Source organism: Onychostruthus taczanowskii, unplaced genomic scaffold, assembly GCF_017590055.1.
Source record: "Onychostruthus taczanowskii isolate IOZ18803 unplaced genomic scaffold, ASM1759005v1 scaffold23, whole genome shotgun sequence".
NCBI classification, from domain to species: domain Eukaryota; kingdom Metazoa; phylum Chordata; class Aves; order Passeriformes; family Passeridae; genus Onychostruthus; species Onychostruthus taczanowskii.
This window is the reverse complement of record NW_024499573.1, coordinates 9,803,300-9,816,064: the sequence shown is the minus strand read 5'-3', so window position 1 is coordinate 9,816,064 and position 12,765 is coordinate 9,803,300. Positions and strand designations below refer to the sequence as shown.

General features: G+C 50.1%; 1 protein-coding gene across 3 annotated transcripts in view; it reads right to left on the bottom strand.

Annotated features, from left to right (window-relative positions):
* The window catches only part of TRABD (TraB domain containing), a 31,966-nt gene extending 28,346 nt beyond the window's left edge, over positions 1-3,620 (bottom strand). For all 3 annotated transcript variants that reach the window (XM_041405308.1, XM_041405307.1, XM_041405306.1), the window contains exon 1: positions 3,516-3,620. The gene's annotated coding sequence lies outside the window, so the exon portion shown is untranslated. The remainder of the gene's footprint in view (positions 1-3,515) is intronic.
* Positions 3,621-12,765: the final 9,145 nt, after the last annotated feature.

Sequence of the window (12,765 nt, the reverse complement as noted above, 5' to 3'; positions counted from 1 at the left end):
GCCCAACATCTCAACTAAACCATGGCACTGAGTGCCACATCCAGTCTTTCTTCAAACACATGCAGGAATGGTGACTCCACCACCTCCCTGGGCAGGCCATTCCAGTACTTTATCACTCTTTCCATGAAAAACTTTTTCCTATTATCCAAACTACATTTCCCTTGACACAGCTTGAGACTGTGTCCTCTTGTTCTGTCAGTTGCTGCCTGGTGGAAGAGCCCGACCCCCACCTGACCACAGCCACCTTTCAGGGAGTTGTAGAGAGTGATAAGGTCACCCCTGAGTCTCCTTTTCTCCAGGCTAAACACCCCCAGCTCCTTCAGCCGTTCCTCACAGGGTTTGTGTTCCAAGCCCCTCACCAGCCTCGTTGCCTCCTCTGGACGCTCAAGCATCTCAAAGTCCTTCCCAAAGTGAGGGGCCAGAACTGGACACAGCACTCAAGGTGCTGCTTCACCAGAGCTGAGTACAGGGGAAGAATGACCTTCCTGCTCCTGCTGGCCACACTATTCCTGATACTGATATATATATATATATAAACAACAGAAAATCACCTCTATTTCCATGACTATCTGCTGCCCTCCGAAGCAATGATAAAAATTATAAAACCCATCAGCAACTCCTCGTCCCAGTTCCTCACACACAGGCCTTCTTTACAGGCTACACTGTAACTGGCTGTCTTGCTGTCCTTCTGAAGGACAGCCTAACATGCATGTTAACCAGTTAACCAGTTAACTTGCATGTTAACCAGTTAACATGCAAGACATGCATCCTAGCAAGGCAAGACCAGCATCTCCAGATGTAGCATGCAGTGATTTAACACTTTCTTCAATTTCACCAGCAGTCATGGTGCTGGTGCAGGCTCTTGCTCAGCCGTGGTGCAGGCTCTTGCTCTCTCTCAAAAGCGTGCACACCCTTCCTGAGATAGACAGACTTCTCAACATAAGAGCAGGACATTGCACTATCAATAGAGACAGAGTTATTTAGCAGACAGCCTGAAGGGCTTACCCACTGGAAAACACCCCCGGAGCTCCAGCACAGTGCTTTATATGGAGGGTCATCAGGACATTTACATTCTTGCATGTGGACATGCTAAGATCCTGCATCCCTCAGTGATTTCAATCAAAACTGCAAAGCAGGTCAACTAAAGGCAAAGAAAGAGGCAGGAGTAGAAAAGAGCTCCTCTACTTTTTAAAAATATTATTATTATTAGTATAAAAAGAAGTGTCCAGGAAGAGAACTTGTTACTGAGTGCATGCACGTTTTCATACAAATCTATAAACTGTGGTTAATACCAAAGTTATGTTCCCTTGAGTCCTTTTTTTAGAAAGGGAAAAAAAGAGTTTTCACTACGAAAGTTTTAATCTCAAATACAGAACTGCAGCATTAAGTAACATGTTCAAACCACCATTTGAATGGCCCTTTAAAAAAGCATTCAATAACTAAAGGTCTGATCTCAGATTCAAGTCACATAGGTATTTGCAAGTATGTTTCTAATCTAGTAACAACTATCACCAAGAGAATATATTGGTCAGATTTTGTACCAAATCATCTGTGAAAGACAGCCAGTGTCCTGTCTCCTAACAGGACAAGGAGAGCTACGGAATCCTTCTTTCCTGCTGGCACTGGCTGGCAAAGCACACGCTGTGATATCACTTCAGACAGACAGAGTTACACACCACTCCCATTAAATCTGGAGCACACTTATCTCTGGCCTGCTCTCATTTCTACATTTTCAAAGACTGCCCCAAATCTCTCTCTGCACTTTTCCTGAATAGCAAATAAGGAAAAAGAAGATGCTTTCCAAAAAGTATTCTTTTAAAAAAAGCACTCGTATGACTCTCCCACAAATAGACGGCAATACCACGTGGTTCATTCACAGTTGTGGTGGCAGCAGCAGCAGTGTTTCATCATTTTTACCATATGGAAGAAAGAATATACTGAAAAATCAATCTAACTCTTCTAGTACCAAGCTACACAATATCCAAGTCTACAGTTAAGGTGCCAGAATGTCAGGCACTGTGAGGACTGAAATTTACAATAAGCAGCCTAAAATTGAAATTTATAATACAACAGTCAATTCAAGTTACTGAATCTTGAAAGTCTACTGCCACAGACAGCAGGGCACAAACCAGTGCCACAGCCACAACCCAGATTTTTCAGTTAATAAACTCATTTAGCTTAGGATAATTAAATGGATAAGTTTTTCCCCTACTGTGTAAGGTCTATCCCCTACTAAAATACAGATGAGAAACGACCCCTGGAATCTGTTTGGTTTGGGTTTTTAAATTTTTTTTTGCTTTACTCTGTTAGCTTTCTAAGAAGAAATACCTCCACGAATGAGGTGGACAGTAGTTGCACAGATACACAACTCTACAAAATGGAGAAATGTCATTCCAGACACCCTGGGTATTTTTTCGATGAGTATTGTCACCACCACATTTGTGAAACAGCATCTAACCTGTAAAAGACCATCCCTTTCTCTCACTTTTCCAACCCACCAGTTGCAACTTTCTCCAAAGTTTTACCAAAGAAAAATACTCCCTTCCTTCCTGAAAGCTAGCAAAAATAAACACGTCTTTTATATGGACATCTGCATCAGTACATGCATTTTCCTCAAGAGAAAAGCCCAGGCTATGCCTGTGACAAAAGTTATGTTCAAGAGCTAGGTTAATTTAAACTGTTTTCAGAGGTGAATTCAGAAAACGCCACAACTGTTTAGAGACCAAAAAAAAAAAAGAAGAAAAACTGTGAGTCTCGGCTTTTCCGCAGCTCCCCGCCAGAACCAAACAAATCCCACGCTCTTATCACCAACCACCTGGATCAGGAGCGTTGTGCCACGTCCGTGAACCCAAACCAGCGAACAGCCATAACGAAGGAGCTGAAGGCACGCGGGCCCGGGACCCTACAAACGGCCCCAAGAGTGGTATTTTCCCACCAGTTTCCAGCCCAGCCGCAGTAACCCGGCCGGCAGGGCAGGGCAGGGCAGGGCGGCGCGGGTCTCCTGGCGGGACGCCCCCGGCAGGCGGCGGGCACCGGCCGCCCGGCCTCCTCCTGCCCCGCGAGCGGGCCCGATCGCCTCAGCCCGCCCGCTGCGAGGCCGCCCCCGCCGGAGAGGCCCCTCGGCCCCGCCGCCTGCGGGGTCATCGGCGGGGCAGCGCCGGACCAGCCCCGGCTGCAACTCTCTCGCCAGGCCCGGGGAGCGCTTCCAGCAACGGCAGCGAGCAGGGCCGCCGCGCCCCGGCCACCTGCCTGCCCAAGCGGGCGCTGCCCGGCAGCGCCTCCGGGCCGACACCCGGAGGGGCAGGGCCGGGTGCGTGCCAAGGGCGAGCAGCGAGGGGACACGGCCGCGCTGCTCGTAGCCCCCTCCCCTCCTGCGGGGCACCGGTAGAACCGCGGCACCCTCCATCCGCTTCCCCTTGCACGCACCGCCACGACCTCGGTCGGCCCCAGCACGGCCCCACCGCCCCCCGGCCCGGAGGGACGCGGCAGCGCGGCCACCCCCCGTCCCCGCTGACCTGCCGTGCTGGTCGATGGGAGCGGCGGAGCCGCCGCTCGCCAGGGCGCTGCGGGCGGAGCGGGCGCGGGGCGCGTTAGCCGGACAACGTGCTGCACGAGTCAGCGCGGGGCGGGACCGCCGCGGGGCATCCTGGGCACTGTAGTCCTCCTCCGCTCCCGGTTGCGCGGCAGCGGGCGGCAGCGGACTACAGCTCCCAGCCCACGGGGCGCGCCGGGCCCGCCCGCCGCCGGCCCCTCCTCCTCCTGCCCCGCGTGGCTCCTCCGCCGGCGGGCGCTCCGCTGCGGCCCGGAGCTGCGCGGTCCCGTGTCCGGGCCGGGTCCAGCGGCCGCTCGGATCTGTGCCGGCGGAAGGGCCGCCAGGGGCTATCGGGATTTCTGCGGCAGCCCCGGAGCGGAGCGTGCGGGGGTGCCACGAGCGGGTTTCCAGGCGCCTTCAGCTTCCGTGGGGGGCGGGGGCCCTTCTGGCAGGGAATTGAGCCGCGTCTTGAGGCCGCTTCTGTCTGTGCTGGCGAAGCAACTCTGCGGCTACGGCGGCCGCTCTCGGCCGAGCCCGGCTTGGTGCAGGAGACCGGCTTGGCACCGACCTGCGAGGCTGGACGGGGAGCCAGCAGCGCTGCCCGGGTGTCCGTGCCTGCCGTGGCTGCTGGGACACGCGTGGCTGTCCTTGGGAGCCGGCTGGAAATGCGTACAGGTGTAAGGAGTAAGAGAGATTAGGGGTGGGACTGCACCGGGTGTCCACGTGAAAACACGCCGTGGGTCTAATGAAGACTAATGAAATCGCAGTCACACTCCAAACGACATAATCTCTGAATTTATCCATTACTCCCTCGATGTGCAGCCCTGCTTGCCACTGCTGTTCTGGCCCTTTGCTTTCTCTCTTGCAGTGGGCCTCTCCTGCTGGAAAAAAGTCAAATGTTTCACCCAGAAAACATGAAAAATCTGTATTGCACCACCTCTCTAAGTACAAGGGGCATTTGGTGATACTCCAAATTACTAGGCTGACACATACAAGTATTTCACTGGTCAAGAAAATATTTGTTTTCAGAAAGATGTGTCAAGAGTTGATTATAACAACTGGTTGTGTCCTGGAATTGCCTCTTACCCTTTTCCTCTTTCTCTGTTCTGTTTCTGGTAAGTCACAGTTCAGTGACAGTATGGCTTAAAACACCCATTTAGTCTGAGCACACATTTGTTGTCCAAATGCAGTTTCATTTGAACAGATGTGAAGGTTTATTTTCTAATTTTTTTCTTACTTCACATCCTGGGTTAGTTTAGGATTAGGCTGAGCTTTGCAAGTATGTGGTATGTGGAAATCAAGTCCAGACATGTTGAGACAGTTGGGAGTTTTACTTCCTGTTTCAGCTTGCTATGAAAGCACAGAGCAGGCATTTCACGTGTGAATGATCAAAACACACTGACTCAAATAAGGTGCAAGCTACACAGACCTTCAATTCTGAGGAAGAGCCATCCAATGTCTGACATAAAAGGAACAAAATTTCACATTGGGCATTTTAATCTAGTGCTGTAGATGTTTGGTTTTTTGTTTTTTTTTCCCCACAACTGGTGAGTGAAGGCCACCAAGAAACATGGGACACTACTAGATCAGAACAAGCTGATTGATGCTTTTGACGAGTGTGCCCAATGGCTTCATTGGCATCCAAGGACATCGGCCCTTTGAGTAGTAGAATTTCTAGATGCAGCTGCTCCCCCTGACCACAGCTGCTTGCTTCTGAGTCTGCTACTAATCCCACCTTTCCAATCATCAGCCTTGCCCAGCCACAAGCTTTCCATGATGCCAGATCCACCCTGTGAACATTGGCTAAGCAGCACAAGAGGCCCTTATGCTCAGCAGCCTGAATATCAAGTTGCAGTAGCGTCCCTTACACAGCTGATCACAGATTTTATCCTCAGATTTGCTCAACTATCAGTGTGTGCCAGGCTTGTACTCAAGCCCCAGCTATTTGCAGTGTCATGTATTTGGTTCAAGCGGATACTGATACTGAGTGACAGTTCAGTATTTTTTTGACTGCAGCTCCTCCTACTACACCACCAATGGTGTTTTGTTCAAACTCTGTGAGCCCCTTGACAAACTACAGGTCTGTCCCCAAGCTTCCCACTGCTTCAGATGCAAAAGCTCAATGGTTTTTTGGTCAGAGCATGGGAGGACCGCCTTAGCCTGCAGGAAATACCTCATCTGATCTGATCTGATTGACAAGCCCTGTGCTTTTGGGAATACTGTGAACCTTGTTGGTCTGATTTTATTTTAGGTCATGACGCTGCACCCTGATTATGTCAACATATATAAGTGTATACTTACTTTAGGCAGTGTTTCCTTTGCTGGCTCAGCAAGAGCTGTGGTGGCTGAACACGCGTTTACAAGGACTAAAGTAAGATGCAGGTCTCTAATGACACGAAACAGTGTGGCTGGAGATTCTGCCTGTGCTGTTTCAGCTTGGTTTGTGGTGCACAACATTTCTGAAAGTGGAGAGGGAGGGCTGAAATGGGAGGAACTTTATCAAAAGCAAGGACCTCTGCCAGGAGGAGGAGGTCTTAGAGGTTCCCTTGTGCCAGGACTGTGCCACTCTGACAACTGTGGTGTCTCTGCAAGAGCCTGTGTGACTGTAAATTGTGTTCTGCTCCGTTGTGAGCAATGAATGAGAGTTGTAATTGTATACTCCATTAATTAGCAATTGCAAGATGAGTCACTGGTGTTTTCTGAGAAGCCTAATGTGACCTGTAAATCGTGTTCTTAACATTTAATACATTGAATATCTTCTATAAATGTTGCTATTGATGTGGGACTGTTTTGACAACAATGGCAAATGCCAGTAGTGAAGAGAGGGCATGATAGATGATTCCCGGATTTCTTCATTGTTTCAACTCTACTTAAAATGCACTTCTTTTTTATACTGGAACTGATCCTCATGGAATGGTTACCAGCCACACACAGTATATCTGAAGTAAGTTTGTTGTATAATGAGCCAGAAAGGCTCTTCATGAACATGCCACTGTTTTTAAGCATAGAAATTTCCAGGAATTTTTGGGATTTCCAGGACTAGGAAGAGGAGAGGAAGTTAAGTACACTTCTGCCTGCCCTCCCTTCCTCTCTTTCCTTCTTTTCTTTCCTCCCTTCTGCCTTCATTTTCCATCCACTCTGCCCTCTTCTTTCTCTTTCTTAAAAAGTTATTTTTATATAAGGTTTCTTAAGAACTGATAGGAGTAACGATGACATCAGCCAGAAGAGCTCAATTGTCTTCAGATCTTTAGTTTGTAGCAAACAGAGACCCAGTGCAACATTTGAATCAGCGCCTGAGCAGACTGCCAGGGAAGGTACCAGGCTGTTTCCTGGATGGCCATATGTCTGTTCAGGTCACGAGAGGTTTTTAAGAACTTGTAATAAAGAAGAAATCAACACTACTACCCAAAACAAAAAACCTTGACCATCAGAAATGTTATTCAAGCATCTGACCTAATCTGGTGTTTGCCTGTATCCAGTAGCTGGTGCTTTGTGGGACTGGAGGACAACTTTCCCTTTGTAGCAGCCTTCACCTGTTTAAACATTGTCACATCTTCTCTTGCCTTCTCTAGATCAGTGAGCCTTAAGATTTTCTCCGTGAGTCCCAGCCTCGTGGATACTTGGCTGGGGCTGGTACCTGGTCCCATCACTGCTGAGCATTCCCAGATCAGCAGGATCCTGCCCCACCACCTCTGGCGTTTCCAGCCCGGGAGCAAGGTGCTGTGACCATGGCTCGTCGGGACACCGACGGGAGCGTTTCACGGGCGCGCTGGGGCAGGAGCGGGGAGCAGAGGGAAGGGAGCAGAGGGCAGGGAGCAGAGGGCAGGGAGCAGAGGGTGGGCAGCAGAGGGAAGGGAGCAGAGGGAAGGGAGCAGAGGGCAGGGAGCAGAGGGCAGGGAGCAGAGGGCAGGGAGCAGAGGGCAGGGAGCAGAGGGCAGGGAGCAGAGGGCAGGGAGCAGAGGGCAGGGAGCAGAGGGCAGGGAGCAGAGGGCAGGGAGCAGAGGGCAGGGAGCAGAGGGCAGGGAGCAGAGGGCAGGGAGCAGAGGGCAGGGAGCAGAGGGCAGGGAGCAGAGGGCAGGGAGCAGAGGGCAGGGAGCAGAGGGCAGGGAGCAGAGGGCAGGGAGCAGAGGGCAGGGAGCAGAGGGCAGGGAGCAGAGGGCAGGGAGCAGAGGGCAGGGAGCAGAGGGCAGGGAGCAGAGGGCAGGGAGCAGAGGGCAGGGAGCAGAGGGCAGGGAGCAGAGGGCAGGGAGCAGAGGGCAGGGAGCAGAGGGCAGGGAGCAGAGGGCAGGGAGCAGAGGGCAGGGAGCAGAGGGCAGGGAGCAGAGGGCAGGGAGCAGAGGGCAGGGAGCAGAGGGCAGGGAGCAGAGGGCAGGGAGCAGAGGGCAGGGAGCAGAGGGCAGGGAGCAGAGGGCAGGGAGCAGAGGGCAGGGAGCAGAGGGCAGGGAGCAGAGGGCAGGGAGCAGAGGGCAGGGAGCAGAGGGCAGGGAGCAGAGGGCAGGGAGCAGAGGGCAGGGAGCAGAGGGCAGGGAGCAGAGGGCAGGGAGCAGAGGGCAGGGAGCAGAGGGCAGGGAGCAGAGGGCAGGGAGCAGAGGGCAGGGAGCAGAGGGCAGGGAGCAGAGGGCAGGGAGCAGAGGGCAGGGAGCAGAGGGCAGGGAGCAGAGGGCAGGGAGCAGAGGGCAGGGAGCAGAGGGCAGGGAGCAGAGGGCAGGGAGCAGAGGGCAGGGAGCAGAGGGCAGGGAGCAGAGGGCAGGGAGCAGAGGGCAGGGAGCAGAGGGCAGGGAGCAGATGGCAGGGAGCTGAGGGAAGGGAGCAGGGGGCAGGGAGCAGGGGGCAGGGAGCAGAGGGCAGGGAGCTGAGGGCAGGCACACGGCGGGGCCGGGCTGGGCCTGTTCGGTGCCGCGGGGCTGTGCCGCCCCCTGCCGGCCGCGCTCCGTCAGCGCCCCTCGGGGATGCTGCGGCTCCCGCGCCGCGCCGGGGTCACCCCACAGCCCCCGCACCCCTCCTTCAGTCTTCTTTTCTGGGAGACACCACCGAAGCAGCAGAAGAAAGGCAGAGTGACTAGCAGCTTCGCGGAATTTCTTTGACCGTCCTCCCTGGAGGAGGCGCGGGTCTCTGTCATTTCGATCTCACTCGCTGCGTGTTGTTATCGCTCAGAAAAGCCCCCGAGGGCCACCTCCAGCGTGCTTCACTCCCTCGGTCGCGAGTATGGTCTGTATTCACCTTGCTCCTAAACAGCGTCATCTAAACATGCTAAGAGGGAATTTAGAGAGTGATTCTGCTGCACCCAGGAGAGATACGGCTGTTCTGTCACAGGGGTGGCAGCCTGCCATGTCAAGAGTGCCATCCAGACCCAGTGCCCTCCGTGCACTGGCGTATCTGCTCCTGAGGCTGAGAAGGTCTAGGAGATGTTCCTTCTACACTGCTTCTACAACGGAGCTGCTATATGTGGAGCTGGCTCCACGGAGCCATATGCTGTATGCTGGAACTGGCTCCAACAAAGCTGATTTGGTAAATGAGAAGAACCAAACCACACACAGGACTACTTCAACTATCTCTAGACTTTACAATTTTCCATTAAAATTTGCATGAGATGTGGGGGCAGTTCATCATGAGAGGTTGCTGTGAAGGGAAGCTGATGACTGTGAGCAAGGCTTTAATAGCTGGGGTCCAGCCTTAGCTGCTGTGCTGGTGACTGCGGCATGGGCGCAGGCAGGTGTGCAGTCCACAGCGTGCATGTGGAGGAGGATGGTGCTGATGGCAGAGGGGGTGGAAAGGCTACAGCTCCTTTGTTCTTCCTCTGCATCATCCCCACCCTCTGCTCTCCCCCTTTCCATTAAATTTGTAGCAGACCTGCAGAGCACAGTGCATTGCAGAGGCATTCCTAGTGCTTGTGGGTAACACAGCTTGGGTACAGAAGCTGCGTCGGCACAGGGCTCTTTGTGAGATCGTTTGTGTGGGAGGCATGTAGAGCAAGCAACGTGGCACTGCTGTGACAGCAAGGTGGATGTGAGACACCGGCTCTGGGCTTTCTTTGTCCAGGAGGCAAATTAGCCTGTGCTTCTCTGCAGGAAAGGCTGGAAAAGAAGGCAAAACAGATGTACCTCTGTGAGGAAGCTGAGGACTGCACAAATTAATCTTTCTGTTCACCAGAGGTAAACACAAGTCTCACAACAAAGCCTGACTCCCATAAGCTTTGGAAGACAAGGAGAGACAACAGAGGTATTATATGTGGTCTTGTTCCTACACATGAACAATTAAATTGCACGATGCTGTCTTCAACTAATAACAGACTGGATTAGAGCTACAGAGCAGAAAATCTGGGCTAATGCCAGTTTGCAATCCATAATGCACAGTTGTCTGCCTCAGATTTGAAAGCTGTATGACATTATGGGAGGCTTTGGTTGTAATCCCTGCAAATAAGTAAACAAATGAGTTGAATGAAGCACTGAAAATCACTGCTGATGTCAATGTGAGATGTGGACACAATAAATAGAATGAGGGGTCCAGATACTTGGTTTAAAGTTGCACTGAAAACCCTGGTTTGGCAATGGGATTTTTTTTCTGTTCAGTTTCTCTGTTCTCAAAAGCCTTGGGGCATACACATACAGTAACAGCTTTTCCTACAACAAATTGAACTGGGAATTGAAAGAGCTGGGTGCTTCCTGCTCTCCACTGATTCCCCAAGGGATCATTCAAAGCAAAGGACAGTAAGTTAATTTGAGCAAGTGGTGCAAACATTTTCCCACATACTACATCCATATGTGGAATCAGTGAAAGTGCTGTAATCGACTTGCCCACTCATCAGCTCCCCTATTTGCATGAGCTGTAAGACTCCTTATGTGTACTTGCATTCATCTGAGGACATAGCTTGCACAACTGAAGTCCATGACAAAGTTCTCCCTCACTTCAGTGGCTACAGGACCTGCCTCCAGGAGCTTGCTGTGAGTGGCCTAAGGATGGAAAGCCTCAATACTGTTAGGATGGTATTAGTTCAATTATATAATTCAAGTAAAAGAAAAATCCACCCTTTCACATGATTACAATCCCTTTCTTACTAATATCTAGATTCACAAATCTCTGATTCACAAATCCCAGCTGCTTTTGTCTTCATAGATTAGATGGAAAAGTGCTTAACACATGAAAGGTCCCTTCATAATGCCTTTCTCCTGAAAAAAAGAATTAAGTTGCTAATAAAATCATTAGGGCACCCTAATGTTAATGTTGTGTTCATGTACATGTTTCAGTGCACAATGCAGAATCAGAACCTAAAACCCAAAATTATACCTACTACATATCAGTTGCCTCCCATGGATTTGAGTAAAAATGTTAATACCTATGCTGTGTCCTCTAATGGATCTTGAAATGAAGAGGTGGAATTTCCAAGAAATTAAATGTGTTCAAATTTTCTGCAAAAAATCCTGGAGCATACACCTAAAGATAAGAGTGAAGAGAAGGAAGGAGACATCCTCAAGATTTCTGAGAAGGTGGAGAACTTACTGGTTAAAAGTAAGAAGAAAGAACTTACAGACAAGTCTGAAAAGGACTCTATTAGGAAGAAAAATTAAGAATAAAATTACCACATGGTGGGAGGTAGACAGTTTGTGGTAACTGGGAATTTGGCTGTGGCAGAGCCTCATGCCTAATGCACTACAGCTGTGAAAAGCAGGTGAGCAGCATTGAAAGCAATGGGACATGGAGTGCCCAGGTGCACTCACCAATCACCAAAGGGACACACAGGTGAAATGCATGAACATAAGACTATAAAAGGCTGGGCTGAAGAACAAGGAGAGCAGGCACTTGAAGCTTTCTGATGTGGTGTTACTATCTATGGGTAGATGCCTGATGCCTTCTGATGAGATATGGTGTTAGTCTGTATGGGAAAATGCTTAAAGCCTTTTGGAATTGTGTGGTGATACTCTGTGTACTGTGGCCATGCTGTGACACATGGTCACAACCAACAGCTTCTACTCACCTGCCCTTGTGGTCCTGGTAGAGTGGTTTAAAGAGTTTAGTGCCCCTAATGAATTGGAGAGGGTTTAAGCAAATCCATCCTACCTGGCATGACAGTTGCCTAGAAGCACTCTTGTAATCTGTCCCTCCATCTCTGGTGAGAATATAGGAATTAACAGCAATAACTTCCCAAGCCACTTGCTTAAGGGCTACCTGTGCCCTGCAACAAAATTTACCCATCTGAAAACCTGAATAGTCCCCAGACAGGTTACAGCTTAAATTGGCTGCTTTTCTCGGGCAAAGGAACCCAAACTACAGCAGTATAAAATCGTACTGTTTATGTATTGTGGGCACATCCAGCTGTGTGTGCTGGGCATTTTGTCCAGAAGGATACTGTGAGAGACTGTATTGAGAACTTTGCCAAAATAAAAAGAATCCCACATCTACTGTCTTCCCTTGGTCAACTAGATGGGTGACTTTGTCATAAAGGAAAATTAAGTTTGTTAAGCAGGACTTTCCCCTCATGATTCCATGAAGAAAAATAACTTTAGAAGTATGTGAAAAATGTCTCACAAAAATCAAATAAGAAAATTTTTAGCAATTCTTCCTATGGGAAACTGTAAGAAAACTTCTTGTAGCTTTATTGTCTACAGAGAAGGTGTAGAATGAATAATGTAACAGACATTTTTAATACAAAATTTAGTAAGAATACTTAAGATTTTGTCATCATAAGAGAGCGAAACCAGATCCTCCATATCTAAGTATCAGAGAGGACAGGCAGGCTGACAAATGATTGTCCTGATTAAAGCAATGATGCCAGTGTGGGATGTTGTTTGCACACAGGCTGTTTCCTTTGAATAAGCCTTTCCTGACCTTTACAGCAGGCAAGAGCAATGCTTGCTTGAGGACAGCACACTTCATGTGAGCAATTCAAGGAAGCCGTAAAAAAACAGATCCAGGCCCCAAGGCTTGGAAAAACCTCTGCTGTTCTACTGTTGTTGCATTACAGAAAAGCTGTAACCATTCACCTCAGCAAGGACACAGGTTTGAGTGACCCCAGGATAATAGTGGTGCTCTTTCACCAGCCTACACACAGGGTGCGTGGTCACCTTGTCCTCTCCTGTGATGGCAAGGTCTGCCAAAACACAGAAGCACAGCAGAGACAAAGAAGATACGTGTGCAGGTAGGAATCAGCTGGTACATGTGGAATACCTACATTTGCACTGGACCTCTGCTGCTAAATGCTTCAGCTGTGCAATTATCCATGAGATTTCTCAATTCTT